Genomic DNA, 27,770 nt, shown 5'->3' on the forward strand with positions numbered 1-27,770 from the left:
GCAGAATGCCTCTTGGGCATGTTGAGAAAGCTTATTCACGGCAGGGGTCTGGCTAGCAAAGAAGGAGTATTTATAAATATTATTACTATATGTGTGCTCCATTTCTTCCAATTATATTAAAAACAGCTGTTACCAGAGAACTAATATTTGGGCCATTCTGGGGCTGTGATTTTCAAATCTAGAATTCACCAATAAATATGACATTTAAGCAGTGCTTTGAAAATCTTAGATAAAATGTTTAAATGAGGAGTGGGTTTATCCTCCCATGATTTTCTTCTCATTCTGGAACCCTTTGAACCTGCTGAAGTTCCCTCAGGTCAGGGCTTAGAAGCCTGAATTATGTAGACACTCTCCCAACCCTTCTTGCTCTTCCTCCCCCTTCACTCCCACTCACCAGAGCCCCATAGGTCTGCTAGAATTAAAGTCAGTTGAAATGATGTGATGGTAAATCAAGTGGGCACCTGGGGCCTCTGATTTTTGGTGTTCATTGATGTTCATAGTATAAACACTCCATAGTTGGTTTCCAAGATGGCTGTGTTTCACAAGTGGCTTGTAGAATTCCAAAACACTCCACAACGAACCCTTGTGAACTGATGCGGGCAGATCACACACTGGATGGAGAAGTCTCCCTGCATCCACTTCTCTGCCCCACACAAGAAGAGCCCAAACCTCGGAGCAGTCTCAGATAAAAAGCATAAAAATAATTGGCTCCTTCTTGGTAATCACTCCCTACATGCCAAGCTTTAAAGTTTCTTAGAACGAAATGAAGGTGTTATCATTATGTCTAGGACAAAGGCTTTCAGCAGCTAAATGACCTGGACCAGGTCACAACATGGGAAGTTACAGAAGTAGAATTCAATCCCAAGTCTACATGACCCCCAAATCTATGGCTTAAACTCCACCCTATTCCACTTCCTTCACAGTGTAAAGTCCAGTTATCAGATTGTGTTTCAAAGGCCCTGCTGCCCTCCTCAGGACTCACCTGCCATTTCTCTTTACCTTCATGTGGTCCAGATTACTTACTCTTCTCCATAGACAATAACTATCTGCTACTGGAGGGCAGGGGCAGTGTCCCAGGCATTTTCATGCCACCAGTGCCCTGTGAGTTCTTTTTTAATCTTTGCTGAATGAAAGAGTTGATTGATTGATTCAAGCCAAGCCCATGAGTCAGCTTTGTTCTCATCCTAGGCATCAGAGCTGCTGGGTGGAACCGACTTCTAAGGTTGGGCTGGACATAAAAAGGTGCAGTGGAGCCTTATGTTGAAATTTTATCACACGACATTGTTTACCAGCTTCATTGGGTTTGGTTTATTTTTTTTTTTAAGGTGAGAAAAGATAAAAGACTCTTCAGGCAATATTCCCAGTTCATAGGTTCACTTGGGCTGATTGTCATCTATATTTACATCCCACACACTCATTAAACTGCAAAACTTTCAAATGGTTATTACATTGCTTTCCTGTCCCCTAAATGATTAAGTGTCACCTCTCCAGACTTGAGGCCATAGGCCATCCTAACTCTCAACTCTTTGACCTATAAAACAAGCTCATAAAAGTTACAGTCTGGAAAGCAACATCTGGAGTAACCCACAGACAAGGCTGATAAATCATTTTACAAATTCATAAAAACTTAAGAGTGTTTTCAATCAAATAGTAATAAACACACTACAAAAGAATCTTCAGCAGGAACCTTGTAAAAAGAGGAGCCTTGGTGTTTGAGTAGCAGCATCTGGTGGCTGCTGTCCTTCCACCAAGTGGGCATCCGTCAAATGAGCCAGCCTGCTCTCCAAGGCCTGTGGCCCACCTCACATACAAGAGATGCTACAAGTGGGGATCTGACTCCCTTCACTTCTTCCATGGATACCTGGGTGACAGGTGATCATCCCCTCTTAAGCATAACCTCACAGGTCTCTTTTTGCTAACCTAAATGGCCCAAGGTAAGAATTACATGGTATTCTAATTTGGTGTTTTTGTGGAATGTCTAAAAATAACTGTTAAATTAAACCAGGAGATAGTTTTTCCACATACACATATCTTTCAATATATGACCAAAATTATTTTAGCAAGTAACTTCTAAAACACTGTTATTGCTTTCCTGAACTAATCACAGTGCCTTGTTCATACAAGGTCCACAACGATGCTGTCTGATTGATTTACTGACCTTTTATTCTATTAAAACAGCAGGAGGAGGGGACATTGGGGCTCCATTTTTATTAGTTTAAATTTTTCATCTGATGATAAATTGGCTGTATCATCTTTAAATACAAAAATAGTCCATTAGTGGGTAGCTTGAAACTTGTGTCAGTTAGAAGGATTCTAATTTAATATGCATTTTGATTTGTTTCCTGCCCTCATCATTGAAACAGTGTTCTTTCCTTTTAATTAATTTATATAACTATGGCTTTCAGAATTAACCTATATATTTTTAGACTGTACATATCATGTATCTCATTTTGACTAGCTCATGATTCAGAAGTCTACCCAGTTTTCCAGTCTTAAAGTGAAGAATAATTTTGAATGTATAATAAACTATTTTTGATAAAAATACTTTGCTTGTTAATTCTTTCCAACAATTTTATAGCTATAAGATGTTAGAAATTTTTCAAATATTAGAAACACTTGCAGAGGAAAGGAAAATGTGGTAGGTGGGCTTCTTGTCCCTATGTAGAGTATTATTTATGAGATACTTCATTTCCCAAGAAATGAGAAACTGAAGTTTTCCACTCCTCAACTGGATACAGTCTAATTGTTTGCTAAGTAACAATGTCACATTTTACAAAGATTATAGGTCCCATTCATTGTTTGTATAAAAATCAGATTCAAGTCCACATAAACTAGTTTAAAATCAATTCTCCCTCTCTGAAGGCTTCTTTTTCTTGGTATGGGGGGAAGAGGTTGATTGGGTCAGCACTGGAAAATCCACTTCACTGTCAAGTGAGGATGAAATTTGTTGCCAGATTGGAGATTGGTGCTTGCAGTAGGCAGCATCAAAGATGTCCATGTCCTAAGACTTAGGTTCTGTGATTGTTAGGTTATACAGCAAAGGGGTATTAAGGTTGCTGATGGAATTAAGGCTGCTAATAAACTGATCTTAAAATAGAGAGTAATCACAGGGATCCTTAAAAATATTAGAGAGAGAGGCCAAAGAGGAAAATTAAAGCAACGTGATAATGAATCAGGGTCAGAGAGATGTTATGATGCCAGCTTTGAAGATAGCAGAAAGGAACCACAAGCCAAGTAGTGTGGGTGGCCTCTCAAAGCTGGAAAAACAAGGAAATGGATCTTCTCCTGGAGTCTCCAGAAAGGAATGCAATCCTGTTGATACCTTGATATTTCTACACAGGAAGCTTATTAGAGAATGCAAAGAGAAAAACATCTGAAAGGAAGTAAAGGAAGCAGGGTTAGACAGAAGGAGAAATTGAACTGCTATGCTATGCAGGTACAACAGAGGCCTCCACTCTTCCCACAGGGAGCTCTGAAGCTGAGCTGTCTCAGATTGAGGAAAGATTGCTGGCCACCATGTAGGGACCAGTCATTGGGTGCAGACTCTCCCCAAGGAGGATCCACAGTTCTGCAGAGGCAATCTGGACAACTTACCAAAACATCTAACAGCCTCTTCAACTGGCTTCCTATATCCAGTGTCCACACTGTTGCCATAATGATTTTAAACACCTGTGTGATCATGCCAATATTCATTATAAAATCTTTCATTTCTTGGCCATAGTTTTCCGAGACAACTCCTAACTGTTTGGCAAGGTTGACAAACCCAGTAAGATCTGTCCACCTTGTAGCCATATATCTTACAACATCCCAGGGTAGCTTGAGATGTAATCATGCCAACTTACACTATCTGTCTGAGCAAAATGCTTTTGCTCCTTCTCATCCATTTGTCTAGATCAATAGCTCTTGGTTTTGATCCTATAAAATCATATTTTCAAACAGCAGAAATATGACCCTTTATGCTTATTTGTTCGTTTTTTTTAAAAAGATGCAATTATAGAGTTCTGGAGTGGGAGGCAGGTAGGGTGGTGAATACTCAACCAGATTATACCTTGGTTAAAAAACAAAGGAAGGAATACTAGTTTTAAAAAGGAAATGTTAATGACTGGAAATCACCTGTATTGTATGGAGCTATGGTTGTAAAATAAAACCTTCAAAAATTATAGGTAAAACAATTTCAGTTATCTGTACATCCTTACCATTTGAAGTCTGCCAGGTGTTTTGTATGCACCCTCGCTCATGTTCATGGCAATACGCCTCTGCGCAGAGTTACAGGGGAAAGAGCCAAGATGCAAAAATGTTTCAAAAGAATTGCTGCTTATTATAGAGCTAAAAGAAAAACTAGATTTGAGCTCAAGTTGGCCAACTCCAGAGCCTGTACTGCCATATTTCTTTTACCTAGTTCATTGACATTGAGCCTCTGGCCAAGAAAAAAGTTAGGAGCCAATTCTGCCGTGGTCAAACTATCAGGAAATATTTCATCAAATTTCATAACATAATGCTTTTTCAGTGAAGACAGATCAGAGAGTTTGCTCTTTTGATGATCAACCACCATAAAACAGTACTCTACAAATAGGAATCACTTAGCATGAAGAAGAAAAGGTCACAGAAAGACATGAATATGCTTTTTGATCATAAAAATCATAGAATCATAGTACAGAGAATGAACCAAAAATATATAGAGCTGGACTTACTGCACTTAAAATTTATATATATTAAAATAAATAACCCTATCAGGAAAAACTATAGCCTCATACAATTTCATGTATGTGTATTATACCATTCTAGAAACACCAGGGACTGAACCAAAGGTCCTTAAAAGCAATGGTGCCCTCATACAAGAGTAGCTGAAATCTGTGATCCATGAAGTTGTACAAAAAATATTAAACAAATACAATAAAATTAATAGAAAGCAAGAAATCAAAGTTCTTTCAATAAGCAACAGAAAATCAGTGGGACAATAAAGTCCTTTCCTAAAGATGATTGAGGTGAAGATAAATTATTTTAAACCTATAAATTATGATTAATTTTGTCTACACAGGCTCTCATTATTCTATAGATTCCACTGAGGGCACCACAAAAGGATGGGATTTATTCATTTATTGATTTTTTTCATGCAAGAAATATTTACTGAATGTCAACTATATGCCAGGCATTGTGATAATCACAGGGAAAGCTGTAATAAATACAACATCCCTGACATCATGTGGCTTATATTCTAAGGGGAAGTAAACAATGACTATTAAAGCAAATAAATAATGGTAAGTGCTATGAATTAAAATAAGAAGGGATAAAGGTGGGGAGAGGACAAGTTTATATAAGTTGGTTAGAGAAGGTCTGAAGAAAACATTTGAACAGGAACCTGAATAGTAAGTGGGAATTGATGAGAAGATTCAAAAGATAAGTGCTTCAGTAAAAGAGAAAAACAGGCAAAAATCATAGATGTATAAACAAGTTTGTTGGATTCAAATAAAATCCACAGTACTCTGCCTGGTTGGGGCATAGTGATGGAGAAATTTACAGATTACCTTATAGAAGGTGCTGGGACCCAATCAAGGCCTTGTATGATTTTTAGATTTGGAATTTTTATTCTGGGAGAGACTGAAAGCTAGTAAGACAGTTTTCACAAGTGATGAGATGTGGCTGCCGGAGAAATGACAGTAGAGGAACAAGAGAGGATGGTGACTCGGACCAAAGAGGAAGCAGTAGAGGTAGTGAGAGCAGGTAAAACTGAACAGATATATTCAAAGAAGAATAAAAACATTTCTGATGGTGTGGCTGTATGGTATGAGGGGAAGTTAGATGACAGTTGCTGGATTTTTTATCCAATTGATTGGGTTGAACCACAATGCTATTAACTAGGGTAGGAGTGGCTGGGGAAGGAACAGGGTGGGAGGGGGAAGGCATGGGTGCTGGCACCTAGGGCAATTATTCTATTTGGACATGATGAGATTTCAGTATCTGTTATATATCCAAGCAGAGATTCTAAGTGAACAATATATGAATCTGGATCTCAGAAGGGAGATTATGGCCAGAAATAAGAAATTTGGAAAGCCTTGGTGTAAATGGGCTTTAAAGTCAAAGACTGGAGAAGCTTGCTTAGTAGATAGGGTAGATAGAGAAGAGAAGATAACCAGATATAAAATCCTGGGACACACTAACATTTAATGAAAAACTAATAGCACATTTGTTAAATCCTAAATTCACTAGACACTTTTCTAAGGATTTGACCTGAATTAGCTTTGTTGTTTTTTTTTAACACCACTGAACTTTTTTCCTCCCATGGTAATTCCTTCCAATATTGAAAGTTAGCTTAAGTATTTTATTTATGAGAACATGAGTATTACCTTTCCTTCAACACAAATGTAATCACTTTTCTTATCATGCCACATCATGAAAGTATATATTGACTTTCTTTTTTACAATGAAAATAAAACTAATTAAATAACTGTGTGTGAAAATGGAAAAGGTTAACTGAAAATTAATGAAAATATACTGACATCTGAGCCAGGGATTCCTTTTTTTGTATTATTGAGGTATAATTGACATGTAACATTAATTTCAGATGTATAACATGATTCAATATTTGTATTTATTTAATCCTCACAACAATCCTCTGAGATAAAATCTGTTTTGCCTTTGTTTTACAAATGAGGAAACTGAGGCATGAAACTTGTTAGTAAGCAATAGAACTGGGATTTGAATAGAAGCAATCTGGGTCTTTGAGGCAAAGAAGGAAACTTTGAGAAAGAGAAAGAAAGAGCAGCCAATGAAGGAAAATCAGAATAGATGTTTTCTTTCTCCAGTATCATTCAAAGCCCTTGAGTGGCAGATTCTGAATTCTGAAAGACTGGATTAATCAACATAGGGTGCTAAGGAGTTGAGAGTATATGCCGAGGGTCATCACCCTGACTGACCAGAAAACAGGGAAGAGAGAACATGATATTAAAGAAGACTGGAGACATAACTATCAGGTCTCCAAACCCACAAAACCAACAAGAAGGAGCTTATGAATAGGGCAACCACATTCCCAGTTTGCTGGTGGCAGTCCTATTTTACACACACTGTCCTAGACTAAGAATTAATAGCAACTGCTTTCATTCTCAAAATGGTCTCTTCTTAATAATAAGTTATGTGCTCACCCAACTGTGATGAAGGTAGAGCCCACATCGAGTGTGAGCAGAAATAAAATAGTTGTATTATGGTGAAAGAGAAAAGAAGACCTAATATTTCTTCAATTCTTGCAGTGAACCAGAACTGTGCTTGGTGATTTTCATGTTTGATATACAATTCAATCTGATTTGGTCTAAAAGCAGCAGCTCTATGACAGTAAAATTATTATCCTGACTTTACAAATGAAGATGTGGAAGATTAGCCTAATGCTTTGCCTAAGACATAGATTAAGTAATGAGTAGATCTGTAATATCAAGACAGGTCTGACTGGCTTCAATTTTAAAAAGTAGAATTTGTAAGTTGCATATAAAGGAAGAGACAAATGTATGATGTATAACTGATACAATTTTATATTTTAAAAATATTTTTTAAGTATTTTCCTTTTTTTCTTTCTAAAATTTCCTTCTAAAATTGAACATGCCCTTCCAGAAAACCATCATTTAACAGCTATCAACTAACAACTGTGACAGCCTTGGTTTAGAAACTTAATAGAGACCAGTTACTTCTACTTTGCATTTTTACAGCTTCCGTGAGAGACTTGAAGGATGAGGAAAAGGCTCAGCAGTGTACATTACGACCATGCACTTCAAAACAATAGAGTATATACATGAAGTGGATTCTAAATAAAAGTCCAAAGAAACAGAAAGAAGGAATGAGGGAGGGAGGGAAAGAGTGAAGGAGAAAGGGAAAGCAGGAGGACAGGAGGGGGGCAGAAAGGGAGGAAGGGAATGAAATCTACTGTGAACCAAGGTAACATTTATGAAATTAAGCAATGCATTACAAAACAAAGCATTGTAATTGTTTTTCATGTGATATTATCCATAGTAGGATTTTGTTGTAAGGGAATTTGATTTGTACAAATTTCTAGGCAAAATCTGATTTCTATGAATGTAGACAGATCAGTTTCAGCACCCTGGATGCCAACAGTCATCTCACAAAGGGAAACCATTAAGCATCAGCCCTGCTGAGGCAACAGCCATGGGGATTCCTCCCCTGTCCCTGATGCTGTTCTCTGCCTGAGGAATCTTCATGTCACCTACAGGTGTTTGGGCAGAATAGGCATCTCACTACACACTTGTCCATTCAAAACATCTGCCTAACAGAAATCATGGTGATTATCTAGCCCAATCAAAGTATCTTCCTTAGGAATTTCAATGTAGTAATTTTAGTGTAAAATCAGAAACAGCTGTAATTATTAGCAAATGGGGAGAGGGAATTAAAGAACACCAAAGTAGACATAAAGCAGAGGAATCATAAAAGATCCAAATGATAAGTAAACAGAAAATGCAGCATAAACATGAGTAGGGTAGAGAGGATGGTAATTGGACAGAAGTAGCAAAATCAGAGAGAACACAACAGAGAATTAAGGAATTGCCAGTGAAGGCTCCATCAAATACCCTTTTCCCAGAGCTGCCTTGGACCTTGAATGACCCTCCCTTCTAGGGTAGGCCCTAAATCATGGCTGAAGAGTGGGATCCCATTTCTTTCATGTGACCCAGCTGTTGCAATCTTGTGAAACCACACCTCCCTAACATTCCCTTGTTCACCTGACAGAGGGTGGGTATAGACCATGCCATTCTCATTACGGGCAGATGCCGAAGCACACCCAGCACAGTCAAAAGAAATTGAATGGACTCAAAAGGGAAGCAAAAGAGTGAGACACTGTTGAATATCCCGTGGTAGGATGGAGGGGAAACACTACACGTAGCTTGTTTGAGCCTTGCCCTCTGCTGGAAGTTCTGGGACAGTCAGGAGCATTCTGCAATTGAAGCTTCACAGCTACTTTTCCTTCTCAGCCAGAAGTATGTGATAGGGAAACACCATCAAAGTCAAGTCTCAGGGCACCTTTTTTCTCCTAGATGAGTGGCTGACTCACCATATGTTGTTATTTTGGACTTCAAGTCTCTGGAATGATGGACCTCACCTACTCCAGTGTTTGAAACTACCTAGGACTTTAGCTCTCCAGCAGGGATTTCAGCTCACATTTGTTAACTTCGAATTAAATCATATAGAGAAACTTTGAAATTTGGACATAGCAATTTACAGATCACTTCTATCTATTAAGCTCTAAAAATGATGTAGTCTCTTGAATTTGGTAGAGCAAGGCCAGTGATGAGGTCAAAACTCTCAAAGGGAGTGTTTATTCCTCCTGATTCTCAGCTCACAAATTTCACTCATACTGGGTATTTATCTTTTAAGAAGGTATTGCTTGAGCTCCTCCAAAACCATGCCATGTGCCAATATAAAGTCAAACTTTACTATTATTCTCAAATTTTTCATATAACCAGTCACCGTTTCTGTCACCACAAAGTTGGAGCACAGGAAATACTCTGAGACATCTTGTCTTCTACATATTCTTGTATGATAATACCAACCCCTGAAGTTTAATTCTGAAAACCACCATCTCTCTATGATATGGTCATAAGCACCTCACACTCACAATACAGGGAAATGGGACATTTTTATGTATTTACTAACCTAAGTTAATCTTTGCTCAGCCTCATGTAGCTTAATTTCTTCTATACCTTTACAATTGACTATGCACAGGGACTCTGAGAAATACTTACAAATAATTCCTTAATATAGATGCTCAGACTACTTATCATTTACAGCCATTCCCTCTGGAATTCTTCCTCTACAGTCCAGTGTATTGTGACTTTATTTGAAGTTTCTCAACTTTAACACAGCTCACATCCCACTCAGAAAGGCAAAGTACAGTATTCCTAGTTCATAGCCTCTCTTTTAACCTCTCCTCCATTTCTAGGGCACTATGAAACCACCATATTTGGGCTGCAACAGAAAAGGGAGAGGGTACATCCTCATATATTTGTATTTTCACACTCACCTTCTGTTTAATCCCTGAATGTTTTAAATTACAATGATTTTAATGTGAGTTGAAATAAGATCCTAATGAATCTAACATCTCCATATGTATTAGAAAATATACAATCCAATCTACAGAAATAGACATGCATTCTTTTTTTTTTGAGAGGGAATCTCTCATATTTATTGATCAAATGGTTGTTAACAACAATAAACTTCTGTATAGGGGACTCAATGTACAATCATTACTCCACCCCAAGCCCAATTCTCATCAGTCTCCGATCTTCTGAAGCATAACAAACAAGTTCTTACATGGTGAACAAATTCTTACGTAGTGAATAAGTTCTTACATGGTGAATAGTACAAGGGCAGTCATAACAGAAACTTTCGGTTTTGATCACGCATTATGAACTATAAACAATCAGGTCAAATATGAATATTCGTTTGAGTTTATTCTTGTTTTATATGTGAATCCCACATTTCTCCCTTATTATTATTATTATTTATTATTATTATTATTTTTAATAAAATGCTGAAGTGGTAGATAGATGCAAGATAAAGGTAGAAAACATAGTTTAGTGCTGTAAGAGGGCAAATGTAGATGATCAGGTGTGTGCCTATAGACTAAGTATTAATCCAAGCTAGACAAGGGCAACAAAACATCCATGGATGCAGATGATTTCTCTCAAAACAGGGGGGGTGAGGTTCTAAGCCTCACCTCTGTTAATCCCCAATTTCTCACCTGATGGCCCCCCTGCAACTGTGCCTGTCTTAGGTTGTTCCTCCCTTGAGGAATCTTACCTGAATAGACATGCATTCTTAAAAAGAGAATACTAATGGATCATACTAAAAAGAGTATTTGAAAAGAAGTATTTCAAAATAATGTACCTAAGTCTGAAGTACCTATCATACTTCACACATCAGTGAAATTGTCTGAAACCATCAAGCACTCTCTACATTTGGGTCAGAGAGTTCTGAAATTTTGAAGCTGAGGAAATTATAACAGTAGGAGACGCTTCTATCTTACCTTAATGTTTTTAAAACCTGAATTTATCAATCCAAAGTATGCCTTCTTACTTTTTAAAATCAGCCATTGGTTATCAAGAGATTTGCAAAAATTACTAAAACACGTTTTAAATTTTGAATATTCAGTGTTAATCTTTGATTGAATAGCATTACCAGAATAAATCACGTCTATGGTATCTGCACACATACATAAAGTAAATAATTCAATCTCTTTATATGCAGGGAATATAATTCAGTCTTGAGACTTTAATTAAAACAAGCTCTCAAATGTACCATGTAATTCTTATATTTTTTAAACAGCCAGAATGCAAAAATCACCGAGTGGTAGAAAACCAACTGAAGGTTTCAATTTTATATCAAATTCAAGTTTGCATCAAGTCCTTTGAAAGTATCAATAACTAGCTCTGTTAAACCACACATGCTGACCAAAATGATGCCAATATTCCCTTTTGATGTATGCAATTTTACTGAAACATTATATATATGTAAATATGTGCATGTGTATATACATATATGTGTGTATATGTATATATACTATAAATCCATATAAATGATTGTCAAAAATCACCTTAGTAGCTTATTTGATGGCTATCTATGTTTCAAAGTGATTCTAATTTCAGGTTGTACATTTCAACTGCCACCAATATCTAAAATATTTATTGAGGTCTATTATGCCAGAAGTACCTTTCACTCCAACATTTTGACTCTCTTATTTATGATTCACGTTGTCAATACTGGAAGACAGTTTTCCTGTTGAAAATGTCAAAGTCAGTAAATACTGCCAGATTTCTGTTCTTAAAGAAAGCTCTCAGCCCTGTTGTTATAAACTGATTGTTTCAGAGTAAAAAAGAACTAAGTATTTGAAATGACAATGGAAAATGTATTCCCTTTACCTCTAATAGCTACACTTTAAGCTAACGTATCTAAGCAACATAGTATCACATGTACTTTGATCTAAGAAAATTTTGCTTCAAAACCCAAGGTTAGTTTGTGATGAATATCTAAGCCACTGTCTTGCTGGCACCATCTCGTGCTAATTTGCAAGATAAGCCTCACTGGAGAAGAGTCCCTCTCTGCCAAAGTATTTCTCAGCACGATGTGCTACTGTCACCACAGTCACCCTACCCAGGTGGCTTCCTTAGGAGACTACACTCCTGCCTGATGGCAATCCTTGGCCCCCATTGAGGGACCCAAATGTCGATGCTTTACTCAAGCTGGACCAAGTAAAGCTCTAGGGATTTTTTTGGACTGACACTGAGAAAGTAAGTTAGCCTTCAGTGTTGACAGAAAATATAATATGGAAGAACCACTATTGGTAGTTCATATTCAGTTCTCTGTGGAGCAAACTACAAATGATGGTGGTGACATACAGAACATCAGAGATGAGAGAAGTTATATCCTGGCATTCAAATCCCTGGTCATAGCTGCATGTGAGAACCAGCTGCTTCTCTGAAGCTTGGTCATTCAGTTCTTCCATGGATTCTGGAGGTGATTCTGAATTTGATTATGGTCATTTACAACCCAGATAGTCTGTTTCTTATAAGAGTAGGACCCCAAATTTTGATACGGCTGAATCCAAGCAGGTTGAGTGAATATCTGTTTTGAAGTTCAGGGCTTCGGAATCTGACCATTCAATATGTTCATGTATGGTTTTTGAAGGCAGTAAACAGTTGGTTAAAAAACTGCTTGTTATCTCTTGCATTCAGACCAGGTAATCAACAAGACTTGAGTTTTAGAATGGTTGTAGGAAAATGCTATTATTTCTATAATAGGATGTTGCCTACTTCTTTCAGCATTCACAAAACAAGCTGACCCATCTGAAAGCTGACAGGGAACAAAAGGATGGGTGATGCAGCCTGTCAAAGACAATTCTCCAGAGACTCAGTTGTCTGAGGCTTCTGAAGATAAGATAATAACACAATCTGATGAGTTTCCACAAACTCTGCCTCACCCTAAAGTAGAGAGGTGAAAGACAAATACTGGCTTTTAACAGTTGGAATGGGTATATCCCAGAGGATTCAGCATTGCCAGCAATATACCAGTCCCAAAAGGTGGCACTTCCCATCCTAATCTAGAACTCAGAAAGAAGGTAACTGTGCTCTAATATTAAAGACCAAAGAACCCTATCATATCCTTTCTTATTTGTGTTACTTCCCTGTATTAACCAACTAGTTATACTGAAAATGATGACACAGTAGGGAAGGGAAAAGAAAGACATAATAACCCATATTTTGCATATATCAAAAAGTGATACAAAGTTGAGTTAGCTTTATATAGCTTTTCTACTCTTCTGGTAGGAAATACATGTACATGTATAAAATACAAATGATATACTTTCAGTAATTCTGTATACAAGTTAAATGCTCTTATATTTGCCCTTATAACTAGCATTGCACAATATAAAGATGGATGGTAAAATTCATGCTAATAATTTTAAATTTTAATTTCTTTTTACTTACAACAAATTTCAATAGCAAATTAAAAATGCTGTGACAATTTGAAAGAGAGACCGTGGAATACAGAGAAAACCTTTTTATTTTATTACCTTTAATGGCACCTTTTTCCTACTTTTTGAAAAAGATGCCCCACATTTTCATTTTGCAGTGGGCCCCACAAATCACATAGCCAGCCCCGTGTAGGATAAGGGCAGCTTTTTTCTTTGTGAGCAAGACTCCGTAGAGTCCTCAACTCCTACTCCCTCTTGTCCATTGAGACAAACCTGGCCCCCCTCAATATTCCACACATTAAGGTCCTTAGAGCAGAGGTGAGAATTAATTCTCCTTACCTTATTTACACTTCCAAGTAGTGACATGTTAATCATCCAAAGCCCAGTTGCTTTATCTGAGAGAAACACAGATTTTAAAAATTAAAGTTTAGTGCTAGAACTTAAAATATTTTAGTGGCTTAGTCATGTTGATCAGTACAAAATTATCTTTATTTATTCAAAGCAGAAAATGCTAATCCAAAAAATGTATTCAGTCTTCAAACTCAAACAACTGATTTTAAATTTTATTTTACCCTTTCTTAAAAGAAAAATTATCTTGAAACTTTCCAGTTCTATCCCTTATGTGCCTTTCCAATATAGACATGAAGAGAATTTAATTATAATTGTAGTAACTGATTTTCATTCAGAATAATCTCTAACCAGACAATTTAAATAATGCTGAGAATCAAGATTAAAGTGATCTGTGTTTCCAAGGGCCAGAGGATGGGATTTGAACCCACACATACAGAGCACAATGGATCAGCAATCCATAGCCTTAACCACTTAGCCACCTCATCTAATGAAGAAGGCTCTTCCCTGAAACCAGATACTTAGCAGATGATATACTACATTAACTTATTAATGTTTTGAGGAACATTTATTACTCAGCTGGAGACCCTGGCCCAACCTATCACTTATTCTGAAATGATCAAAGAAGTGATCTCAGGTGGTGCCCAATTCCCATTAGAAAATTAAATTAAATTAAATTAAATTAAGCCTACTGTAGACCATACATCAAAGTAAACTTGAATTGCAGCTTAAGTTCCCACTATGCTAATTTGCAAGATAAGCCTCACTGGAGAAGAGTCCCTCTCTGCCAAAGCCCCTCTAAAGAACAAAATATCTTTTGAGTCCAAGATGTTTAGTAGATTAACTTGGGTGTTGACCAAAAATTGTGGTGCTGGATTCTAAGAATTTGAGTGAAGCCATCTTCTAGGGTTTTGCCTCTTGACCCATGTCAAAACAACCCCAGATATTTCGAAAGCCAATTTTGCCTCTCCATCATAAAATAGTCTAGGACTGTCCTGCTTTTCCTGACTCAAGATCCAACAGTGGCTTCACTCCAGAGAGACTTCACTGCCTTTAGCAAGAATTATGCAAAAGACCATAAACTGGGTGGTAGCCCTGCAGGTTCTGTCATTCCAGATAAACATTTGCAACAGATCATCGTCCATTCTGTGTATGCCTTTCCACTCTCTTAGTAGTGAAGTAGGTGGAGCATCAGCAGAAGTAGCAAAGGTTACTTTTGCTACTAAATAAGAATTTTTCAAAACCATGAGTTTATGCCCATGGTTTCCATTTAATGTTATGGCTATCACAATCCCCTTTCCTTTTGTATTAAAACAAAAAAAGCACTCCATTTGCCCAACATGAGTTTTCTGGGGTTTTTTCCAATACGATACATAAAAACCTGTTTAAATTGCTTTATATGTTTTCTGCATTTTTCTATATAATGTTATATAGCAAATGAGTATTGATGCTTAGATGTTGAAGATTTTGGATATATCTCAACTATACTCAATATATTAGTAATGAGTTCAATAAAATTTTACTATCATTCTCACCCAAGATTCAGTTTCTTTCATAGGATTTGAACATATAAAAGCATATTAAATAGAAATATTCATAGTATGTAACATATAGACTCTATTAACTTCAGTGACTTAAACTTACAGAATGACTTCATACAATCCACTTGATGTAACAATAGCACCATTACCCAAATTAAACATTATTAAATCATTTTTCTAAATTATACTTCCAGGTTTGTTTAATTGGATATCCATATAGAAAACAACATATATCTTTCTCAAACCACAAAAATATATCAGTTCAGATAGACGGCAAATCTAACTGTAAAGATTAAAATAATAAAACTTTTAGGAGAAAATGTAGGAAGATGTCTTCATAATGTCAATTAGATGAAGATTTCCAAACAGGACTAACAATAAAGAAAATATTATAAACCAGACTATACCAAAACTGAGAACTTCTGTTCATCAAAAGACACTAGCAAAAAGTGAAAAGGCAACCCATAGAATGAAAGACATTTGCAATAATAACCAATAAAAGACCTGTGTCCAAAATATATAAAGAACTGCAAATCAATAAGAAAAAAGCAACTCAATTCAATTGAAAATAGGGTAAATGACTTAAATAAACATTTAAGGTGCACAACTTAATTAGGCATAATGACTATGCAAATTAAAAGCAAATGTAATTCACTACATACACTCAAAAAATAATAATCCAATGTTGGTGAGGATGTAAAGCAACCAAAACACACTGAGGGTGGGAGTTTAAATTGATACAAACACCTCGGAAAATTATCCAGTTAGTATCTGCTAATGCTGAAAATATGCATTTCTTATGATCTTAGATACACAAAAGATGTGTGTACATATATTCACCAAAAAAATATGAAAAGAAAGCTCATTGCAACAATTTTCATAACCAAAACATGTGAATTACCCAAATGCCCCTAAAGAATAGAATGAAAAATAAACTGTGGTATATTCACATAATGGAATAATATTTAGTTATACTGTTCAGTAATACTATTCAGAAGGAACCATAACTATGCATAACAATATAGAAAAATCTCAAATTCCAAATAAAGGAAGCCATATACCAAAGAGTAAATACTGATTTCACTTACAAGTTCTTGATTGTTTCTTATTTAGGTGTTAGTTCACATGGATGAGTTCATTTTGAAAAAATCTTATCAAACTTCACACTTATAATTTACACTCTTCTCTGCATGTGTATGAAGCTCAATTTAAACATTAAAAAAATACTATGTGGAGAATGTCTATATTCATAGCAGAATATTTTAACGCTTTGCTGACTTGCATAACATCATCTCTAACAGAAGAGTTGAGTGTGTAAGTATATTTGAGGAAGGAGTTGCCTGTTATGGTCTTAGCATGACCCACAAAAGAGAAATTTTCCTCAGTTAATAATGCTAATTCAGGAGAATCAAATGTTTGAAGTATTTTTATCTGGTTTCTTTATGTCTGCAGAGTTGGAAGGCTAACTGTATTAGAAATACAGACTTTCTTTTACTTTGTGTCACCTATTCTTGACCTCAAAATGAGTTCATTTGCAAATAAGAATTGGAAAGCTATTTTAGTATGTGAGTTTATAAAATCAAATACATTTTTAGAAGTTGATAAAATTTTCAAATATGAAAAACTAAATATTAACCTTAGATTTTTACATCCAGGAGTCTTAGCTATGAGTTGGCTATTTCCTGTCCACAGGAGCAAGACAATTTAGCCACTGTTTATTTTCCGTCAAAGTATTCAAACCTTTGATCACCTCCATTCTACATACTTTCCTAAACTTGCCCCCAAAATACATAAAACTAAGTCATAAAACTTGATTACCTATTACTAAAGTTTCTGGAGCTTTTTGAAAGGCAAGAAAAGCCTTTCAAAGAAAGCCCATAGCTTCCACTCACATTTCCATGGGGTTACTGTGGGTCCTCAGCACTGGGTGGTGTAGGTGTCCAGCTGGGAAGAGAGAGACATTTGACTCTGGAAAGCAAGGATCCCTGAGAAAATAATGTGCAGTGATGGACACAAGACCCAGACTTACTCACAGTTTCTAATGCCTGAACAGTCTTGGTCTAGAGTTATGTAAATTATGTGAGCTATACCATTTCCTCAGTTGTAATTGGTGGCAATAATGCATACTTGCAGCATAACTATGAGACACTAAACTAAGTAGACAAAACATCTGGACTTGAATAGATGCTCCACAATTAGTGGCTGTTATTTATCCATTAGACTGGGAGCTGCTCCAGGTGGGGACTGTGCATTGCTCAGTTTCGTACTCAATAACCAGTCAAATTCCTGGTGAAAGTAAGTGCTTAATAAACAGGTGCTAAGTGAATAAATTAATGAATTACAGGTTTGGAAATATATTAACATATATTAATGGCCGTAAGTGTATTAATAGGTACAAGGTAATGAATTTTATGTATGTATAACCTGGCTGATTTGGAAATGCTAGGTGGACCTTCCTTCTTTTCCTCTCTACCAGAGCTCATACGTGAAACCAAAGTACCCACATTCTAGGTTCAGAGAGTCATCTGTTCTGAGGCCAGTCATCATCCTGTGTGCTTTCTGAGAAGCACCTTTTCAGCAGAATTACTTGACATGAGCTCTGTTTTCTTGCATGAACATTATTATGTGGACACACTCAGAGAGCTTAGATCTGACAAACACACACACACACCAAACTTCATATTCGTTCATTAATCTTTAACCTAACTAAAGTTTTGAAAGGCAGTGAGAAATACACTAGTACTAAGTGTCCTTTACCAATCTCAAATTTTCAAAGGAAAAATGATAGCCATCCAGAATGCCAGATATCCAGAATGCTGTTAGGTTTCTCAATCATTAGGACAAATGAGCATAACCCTGTGCTCCTCACCCTCACAGTTCAAAAATGGACACTTTCAGGCAGTCAGTGTATTCTTCCACATTGTGGAATAAACACTTGGAAAACAGATCACAAAACCAGTTAAATTTTGACTAGAGACTTGTAAGGCTGGAGGCACTGGAAGGAGTGGTGAGCACATCGGACACTGATGACGTGCCAAAGTCCCCGGCTGCTGCCCCCTCCCAACCTGAAAAAAGTGCCTTAGGCTAGCCAATCCTCGCGCTGCTGTAAACCTATGCTCTCCCTCCCTCTAGCTTCTTTAAAAACTGGCTGCCTGCCCTGCTGGGCGTGACTTCTCTGGTCTGTGACTGATCGGACCAGCAAACGTCGCCCGGGATTGTGCCCTATTAAACTTTTGGCTCCTTTGTAGCCTCCTCACCTGGTCATTTCGGCTCAATTTTACCTTAAAAGACTGAATTTCAGAAGGCAGATTTAAAGGACAAATTTATTTATTGACTATGAAATGCCAGGTGCTAGGATATATGGCCATACTAGAACTGGAATAAAACAAAAGTCTCAAAGAAGAGACACTCCACAAGTAAACATATAAATAAAAAATATATCACTTCAGCAAAGTCCATGTGCCATAAAGAAAAATTAAGCAGGGAAGGGAGAAGGATAGGGACTGGGGAGAGAGGTGTCCAGGCAACTGTCCTGAGGAAGGGACGTGGCAGCAGTGTGAATGGTGAGAGCCACATATACAGAGAAGCTCCTTCCCAACACAAGAGGACCAGGGTGGGAGCCCGGGTATGAGAATGTGCTTAGTAGGTTTGTGAACCTCACTCGGGCCCCACCTGGGCCCTTGCAAAACCTGCATTTTTTGTAGGGCTTTCAGACTTCCATAACACCAGTGAGATTATATTTCAGCCATTTGTGGTCCATCTCCCAACATTCTCACACTTACATATATTCCAAAGTTTAAAATGATTATCTCTTAACTTTTCTCAATGAACTCATTTATAAATAGTTGCAAACATCCACATTATGTGCCAGGGCTCGGCTGGAGTTTCCCTGCATGACAATCCCTAGGCCACTTGTTTCAGAATGGAAGTCTGTTATATAAAATGTTACAGTCTCTTCCCGGCTCCCCTCCCCCAGAACTACTTATCAGAACCCCATGGGCCAGATGTCTGCAAATTTGCCACAGCCTCCCCATGTAACATTTGTATGCGCTTTATCTGAGAATCACTGCACTCCCTGCGTGCCTGGATTCCTAAATTCTACAGCTGGTGAAGCTGCATCTTGCCAGAAAGTTTTTTGTTTGTTTGTTTTAGAAAGTATTTTAAAAGCACAGCAATATTCAAATTCACCTCCCATTGACACAAAAAGCAATAAATCATCAAGGAAATGTCAAAAGAAAACCAAAATACGTGATTAGATTTGTAATCCTGATTTCAAAGGGCCAATCTTTTTTAAATTCCATGTGGAACATTATCAACATTTTCAGCCATTCCTCTGCCTGTGTTTCCGCCCTCAACCTGTAAACAGGATTTGGGACAGTTTTTAATATGGTCTAAAACATTTCCACTTCCCTCTATGTCTCAGGCTGTTAGTAAGCTTCTAAGTAATTTTGGTTAAAAAGAAGCTCGGGCTATCTCAATTTCTAGGCATAGTACCTCTTCAGCACTTTTCCTTGCTTCAGGTTGCCAGTACTGTAAGAATATAGTAATTTATCCTTCATTTACCCCATGGTCTCAAGCACATAAGCCGGTGAGAATTATGCCTGGGCTTGCCTGGGACTTGCCTGAGTTTACCCCGCCTTATCTCTAAACATCCCGACCCTTCCCCAAGGCAACAGGCCGAGCAGGTCCACCACCAATAAAAGGCACAACACTCTGCACCACGTTGCTGCCCTCTCTTTGTCTCTGTCTCTCTGTCCCCCTGCTCTCCCAGCTCTTTCTCTCTCTCTCTCTCTCTCTCTGCTCTCTCTGCTCTCTCTCTGTCCTCTCTGTGTCTCTGTTCTGCTGCTCCCTCTCTCTCTCTCTCTCTCTCCTCCCACCTCTGGGGGAAAACACTTTCTCTTTCAGATAATAAAATCTTTTGCGTGGGCCCGTATCTCCTTAGTCATTCTGGGTAAGGAGTATCACAGCGAGATACCCTTTCATTGATGCCATGACTCGGATGAGGCTCTCCCATTGACTTTGCTCTTCCTCTGGGAACCTGAGCTGCTTCGGGAACCCTCACTGCCCGATCCTCCTCCACGGGCTCACCGCCCATTTCCCTGGTCGCTTGTCTTCTCGCCCAACACTGGCCTTTGATTTGGTGAGTCTCCCCTTCAGGGTCGACTTAAATGTCCCTTTGGAACCTGGGAAGTGACTGTTGAGTGTCTGGCACCCTCAAGGGCTCCTCTGGGACAGGGCACCCCCAACCACGACTTTCAGACTCAGGCTTGATCCCCATAGTCGACACTTCTCTTCCTCCCCATGGTGAGAATCCTCATTCACTGAGGCCCGGTCTCCCTTTATCTGCATATCTACTCTACTCGTAAACTCCTGGTACCAGGTACCGAGCCTCCCAGGCATTTTCACCTCGACCCCACAGTGAGAGGTGGTGACGACCGCCTAACTGTGCCTGGTCTTCTCCATGAACTTCTCAATCACTCAGGAACGCCTCAGAGACTTCTGAACGGTCTCGTTCTCACCATGGGATCTGGCCCCTCCGTTCCCGCAGATTCACCGCTAGGGTGCTTACTCAATAATCTAAAGCCCCTTCACCTCACTCCAGACCTCAAACCTGTTCGCTACTGTAATGAGATCTGGCCACAATATCCCTTGGACAATAAGTCTAAATGGCCCCCAAATAGCTCTTTAGATCCTAAAATTCTCCACGACTTATACAACTTCTGTGAGCGCACGGGCAAATGGAAAGAGATCCCATATATCCAGGCTTTCTCCTACCTCCAAACCAAGCTCTCTCTCTGTCTCCCCTGCAATCCTAAACACTTACTACTTGCCTTAAAGTCCTCACCCCTAAGCTTTTTTCACATTCCCAAATAACCTCAAATGCCTATAAAACCCCTAGACAATGCACCACCATGGGCTCTCTTGTCCCCTCCTAGCTCACGCCAAGAGCTCTGTCTGTTCTCTCACTGTATCATTATGTCTCAATCTGTGTGTTTGTGTGTCTAAGTGTGTAAATGAAAAATATTTTTCTACCTCTGGATGGTATTAATAAAAATTGACTTAAAGACAAGCGCTTATGAAAATTGGGCATTCTAAAACTTTCAGAAAATTCTAATAGAAGATATTAAGCATTAATGCTAATTTAAGTTGAACTGAAATAGACATGTCCTTATGGTTATCAGCTGCCTAAGTTTACCTAAAGTCATTTAAGTTGATGGTATCTATTAAATCTTTCAAAGAAAAATGCTTAAAGTGAAGTGTAGCTTTGTCTAATGTGAGTAAAATATCAAAGTTGTTGGGAGTGAATAAACTAAGTGTAGCAATTGAACACCTTAATAATAATTGTGTGTTACAGTGTGTATACCTACCTACACCGTGAGAATTTTTGTAGTAACCTAAAATCTTAAAGTTTTGCTAAGTTTAGACACATTTCTGCTTAGTAAGATTGTGCTGCAAAGCTCACAGTTCCTGAAATTATAAAATGTGTTCATAAATTTGTCAATCTAAAGAATGCTAGTGTAACAGTTTATAATAGCCTACTTCTCAGTGTTCACTGAAAATTAAGGTACCTAATAGTTTTAAGTTCTAATTAAAACTACTTAAAGTAATAAGGAAAACATTTCTACATGCTTAAGAATGTGTCTTTTGATAAAAGAAAGTAACTTTGTTCTAAAGTACAGCTGTTTATTTAGAGCGAGAACACTGAATGTAAAAAGACAGTTGTAGAAAGTTTGTGGAAAATTGATATAGTCATGCTGTGTGAAATTAAAGCAAATAAGTCTCAATATCAAGTACACAGCAAAACTAGAATTCTTTGTTAAAAGAACAAAGATTTATTAGTCAACCACTAATGTTGAAAGATTGCAAAAGGTTCTCCTAATTGTTTCATCAAAGCAGTTTCTCATGCTTAAAGTCTCAATGAGTTGTCTGAGTATTTAAGAAAATGAGATCTTAATATTAATACGACTAAAAGCTAAACTTTCTATCAACTGCGTAACCTTCTGTATTTGCCTTTAAAATATTTTATTGTCATTCTGGTTAAATAGATAAATATTGTTTCATAGTGAATTATTATTCTATTTAGGCTATTTAGGCAAGTGCCTTTGTTAGGGTCCGGAGTCGACCACCTCCCAAATAGACAGAAGACACTCACAATAATGCAAGTCACACAGCGAGGTTTATTTCCAGCTAGCTGGGGTCCAAGTGTCTGCCCAATGCAGCGGTTTTCAACAAGGATCCAGAGCACTCAAAGCCAAAGGTTTATATAGCATTTTCAAAGCACTTAACTCACAGTAATTTTCCACAGTTACATATTATTTTTGCAAGTCACACATCCTGGGGGTTAAGCAAGAGCAAGATAAGACCACTCCTCAATTAGACAGAGTGGTTTTGCAAGATAAGCTGACCAGGGTCACAGCTGCCCACAACCCGGTGTCCATGATTAATTTGTTCTTCAAAACCTGTTTATCAAGACTTACCCAGTTTCTCCTCCCCTGAGTCCCATATTCAGAAAATGGCTTTTCAGCCCTTACATTCCCCCTTTTTGTTGTTACAATGAGGAATCTTGCTCATTAGTAGGGCATTCATAGGGGCTCTCAGGAATGGGCAACTTTTCCTATTGTTGTCTTAAGAACAGGAGTTGGACGGTATTAACACGGTTTTTTACAAAATTAATAAGTTTGTTTAGAATGCAGTTGAGGATTTTTCGAGAACATGAAAAAAACAGGGGTGGAGACTTGCTAAGTGGTCCTTGAATATTAAAAATTAACTTAACATAAGGAATTTCCTGCCTTGATTTCTCTCCTGGACACTGGTGCCTGGTCTGGGAGCATATCAAAAGGCTGCCTGCCCAGCCCCCAAGGTAGGCTGAGGTATTGTCTACTTGCTAAAGAGTCTTGCCTCTTGAACTTCCTGGGTGTTAAAATGCAATCTTATCTTTAAGATGAAATTCTTCCTGCCTTTAACCATGCCTTCTACAGCTGGGTCTGCATGCTAAGTTAGTTGCTCAGTTTGCAAAAATCACCTTGTCAGATCTGAAGGAGGAAAGACAGCACATAGGACTGGGCCTTTTAGCAGGCTAAAGTGAATTTTAAACATGGTTACAAATGATTAGCATAATAAAACCTGTGCTACTCTTCTTTATCTGGGGAACATTAACTGATCTCACTGAAGAATGATTCTAGAGCTCAATGTTTAACATAGAGTTTTAGTAGGGGGGTTTCCTTGCATGTAGTTACATTGCTCTGACTGCAAATATCCCACCCTGCCCCTTCCAGAGACCCTCACCCTACTTTGACTACATATGGTCCCTGTCTCAGTCCCTGTCTCATTCCCCCCTCTACAGAGAGAGACCCTAGCTGCTGCTAGGGAAAGGGGCCATGACCGCTCTGGCTGCTTCATGCTGAGAGGGGGTGCAGTAAAGGGATGCAGCTAGGTCTCCATCAGTGGACGGTTGAGAGGGCCTCAAAAGATGGGCAGTTCTATTCCAGGTTCCATTTCTATTACTATTTGCAGTTTTGTGGCTTCCAGGCGAGATAGAATAAATCATGTTATTAAGTAGCAACATCTGGAGTTGGATTTTCTATTCTGGAAGGACAAATTTGACAAGATTAAGAATGAATGCCTGAATATGAGAACTAGAAATATGAAGATTCTAATTGAGAATTATAGCCAGATATCATGGGGAAACTAGAATTCTGGATCAAGTTTACATCTCAATGACTAGTATTAGGATTTAGTATAGGCAAGATTGCATTATTGAAACAATACTTTTCTCTAAAATCACCCTCATTTTTACTAGAAGTAACCAGGTTAATAATTAACACTTGGCTTAATTGTTTGCATAAGTGCAGCAAGAAGAGCAATTGATTACATAAGCTCTTTTAAATGTGCCTTGCTGGAACTTTTTGTAAGGAATTTCAGATTGAACTTTTAAAGGCTTCTTGAGGCCAGAAAGCCAAGCCAGATTTGCCATCAGGTTGTGCCTGCAGTACCTGTAGATTTGGGTGAATTCCTCTCTTCTTGAGGTTCCCAAGACATTCCTGAGGTTCCTGCACCTGCCAGGAAGTGACCATCCTTACTCACCTGGTAAGGCTGCTGGGAACTCTGTAAGCAAGGTACCAGGCCAGTTCTTCCAAGGGGCTTTGTTGGCTTTATAAAGTCAACCTGTTCCTTAAAGCTGTTCATATCTGAGCTTTATGCACGTCTCTTAGGTATGACATTCCAATCAAAGCCTTGGTAGTGTAGTCTGTGTTTTTAATTGGTTCTCTTACAAGGAAAGCAGGTTCTTATTGAACTTATGCAAATAAACATACTGCCATGAAATATAAAAATAGTCAATGAAAGTTTTTAAATCCTGGAGGGATCAGGTAGAGAGAAAGATAAGTTTCAATTCTGCTTATAAAGATTAGTCATTTACTAAACTGTTGTCAGCTTAAGAGAAAAAGCTTAAAACACTTTATCAGCAACATTTGAAACAAAAAGCCACAAAATCATCTTCTTTAGTTTACTTAATTTTATGTAACTAATACCTATTCTGCCAAAATCTAGTTCTTTACTAGTTTAGAATTAATAAAACAGTGACTATAAATGACAAAAGACTTACAAATGACAATGGCTAAAGACTTGATGAGAACTTACTATAAAACAGTTGATATAAGAAAATTTGGATATTTCTGTAACACAAAATATTCAGTAACAAAGTTTAGCATCATTCCCTTTGACAGTGCCTTCCAGGTAAATATATATCAGATAAATAAGCCAAATTAGCCAAATACTTTCTCCAGTGAGAAAAAATTCATCTGACATGTTCCAGGGGCCCTCTGGAAAATATCAGAGTTAACTAGAGAAAAAAGTACCTTTTTGAATTTGATTTTGGAAAGTTTTCAAAAGAAAGTTTCTTTGGCATTTGCTTAAATAAGATTATAGGTTGCTATGAAGCAATTCTTATCTATTTAACCAGAATGATAACAAAATACTTCAAAGGCAAATAAAGAAGGTTACACAGTTGTTAACAAACTTTAGCTTTTAGTCTTCTTAATATTAAGATCTCATTTTTTAAATACTCCAACAACTCACTGAGACTTTAAGCATGAGAAACTGCTTTGATAAAACAATTAGAGAACGCTTTGCAATCTTTCAATATTAAGAGCAGACTAACAGTTAAGTAGACTGTCTTTTTAACTGAAAACAAAATTTTAATTTTGCTGTATACTTGATACCGAGACTTATTTGCTTTAATTTTATATAGCATGACGATATTAAATTCTTCTAAAACTTTCTACAACTTTCATTTTGCATTTAGATTTCTCCCTCTAAATAAACAGCTGTACTTTAGAACATCGTTACTTTCTTTTATCAAAAGACACATTCTTTAGCATGCAGAACGAATTTTCCATTCTTTATACCTTCTCTTATTAAAACATACATCTTTTAGCATAGAGAAATGTTTTCCTTATTACTTTAAGTAGTTTTAATTAGAACTTAAACTATTAGGAACCTTAAATTTCAGTGAACACTGAGAAGTAGGCTATTGTAAACTGTTAAGCTAACATTGTTTATAGATTGACAAATTTATGAACACATTTTATAATTTCTGTAACCATGAGCTTTACAACACAATTTCTCACTAAGCACAAAGTTTATCTTCTTAATTTAGTAAACCTTTAAGGTTTTAGGTTACCACAAAGATTGTCAGGCTGTAGTAAGGTGTACACACTGTAACACACAATTATTATAAAGAAGTTCACTTGCTACATTTAGTTTACTCATTCTTAACTATGCTAGGCTACTCACAAAACCTTTACTGAATATTAGTCAAAGTCAAGCCTCTAAGCATTTTATTCTTTAAAGATTTGGCAGGTAACATTAACTTAAATGACTTTAGGTACACTTAGGCAGCTGATAACCATAAGGACATGTCAGTTTCAGTTCAACTTAAATTAGCATTAATGCTTAATATTTTCCATTAGAATTTTCTGGAAGTTTTAGAATGCCCAATTTTCACAAGTGCTTGTCTTTAAATCAATTTTATTAATACCATATGGAGGTAGAAAAATCTTTGATCTACACGCTTAGACACACAAACACACAGGCTGAGACATAATGACTACAGTTAGCAACACCCTTCACAAAAAGAACATATACACAGACAGATATACTCACACAGAGACTTGAGTTACTGATATTTAATTGCCTTTCCTTTTATCTTATTTGAATAAAAGTATCTCAGTTTTCAAGAGTCCCCTGGGGTGGCCAGCCCACCTTAAAAGTAGGCCATTCTGCAGAGCAGAGGGTATCAAACTTACCTTTTTTTTTTACTTCCACGCCATAATTGTGAGTCTTGGGGCAGATCTCAGGGAAGTGGCTCAGGAGCAGGGTCTTAGGCATTACTTGAGCCTGTCCCATTATTATTACAAAAAGAAACCAGAAAAAGACAAAGGACACAAAGCCATCAAACATACAAATTTGAACCGAGCTTTCTAACACCCACCGGCCGATCAGCCACACCACATTCACAGGTACCGTCTCAATCACACAATGCTCAGGATCCTTACCTAGCTGTCCAAACAGCGTCTACTGCGGACGTCATTTGGGCACCACCTTATCGGAGGCATCTCCCGTGACTTCCAGTAATGGAGCCTCCCGAGTCATAACCTGCTCCTTCCTTTCCGTGAGAATTCCCAATTGGGACCAGGCAGAGACCTGTTTCAGTCCTCCCCTCTCAGAGGTGGCCAAACCTCCTTCTGAGGCTTCTGAGCATACCTCAGTATCAGGGTGGTTGTCTGTCTCCCTGAGGAGGGGTCTACTGATCCCAGATGAGCCCCCAAATGTTAGGGTCTGGAGTCGACCACCTCTCAAATAGACAGAAGACACTCACAATAATGCAAGTCACACAGCGAGATTTATTTCCAGCTAGCTGGGGTCCAAGTGTCTGCCCGACGCAGCGGGTTTCAACAAGGATCCAGAGCACTCAAAGCCAAAGGTTTATATAGCATTTTCAAAGCACTTAACTCACAGTAATTTTCCACAGTTACATATTATTTTTGCAAGTCACACATCCTGGGGGTTAAGCAAGAGCAAGATAAGACCACTCCTCAATTAGACAGAGTGGTTTTGCAAAATAAGCTGACCAGGGTTGCAGCTGCCCACAACCCGGTGTCCATGATTAATTTGTTCTTCAAAACCTGTTTATCAAGACTTACCCAGTTCCTCCTCCCCTGAGTCCCATACTCAGAAAATGGCTTTTCAGCCCTTACACCTTAAAAACTTTAACAGCTTCCCAAAATCAAATTTAAAAACGTACTTTTACATCTAGTTCACTCTGATATTTTCCAGAGGGCCCCTGGAACATGTCAGAGGAATATTTTCTCCTCATTGAGGAAAATATTTGGCTAATTTGGCTTATTTATCTGATA

Source organism: Manis pentadactyla, chromosome 12 (genome assembly GCF_030020395.1).
Source record: "Manis pentadactyla isolate mManPen7 chromosome 12, mManPen7.hap1, whole genome shotgun sequence".
Lineage (NCBI taxonomy): Eukaryota > Metazoa > Chordata > Mammalia > Pholidota > Manidae > Manis > Manis pentadactyla.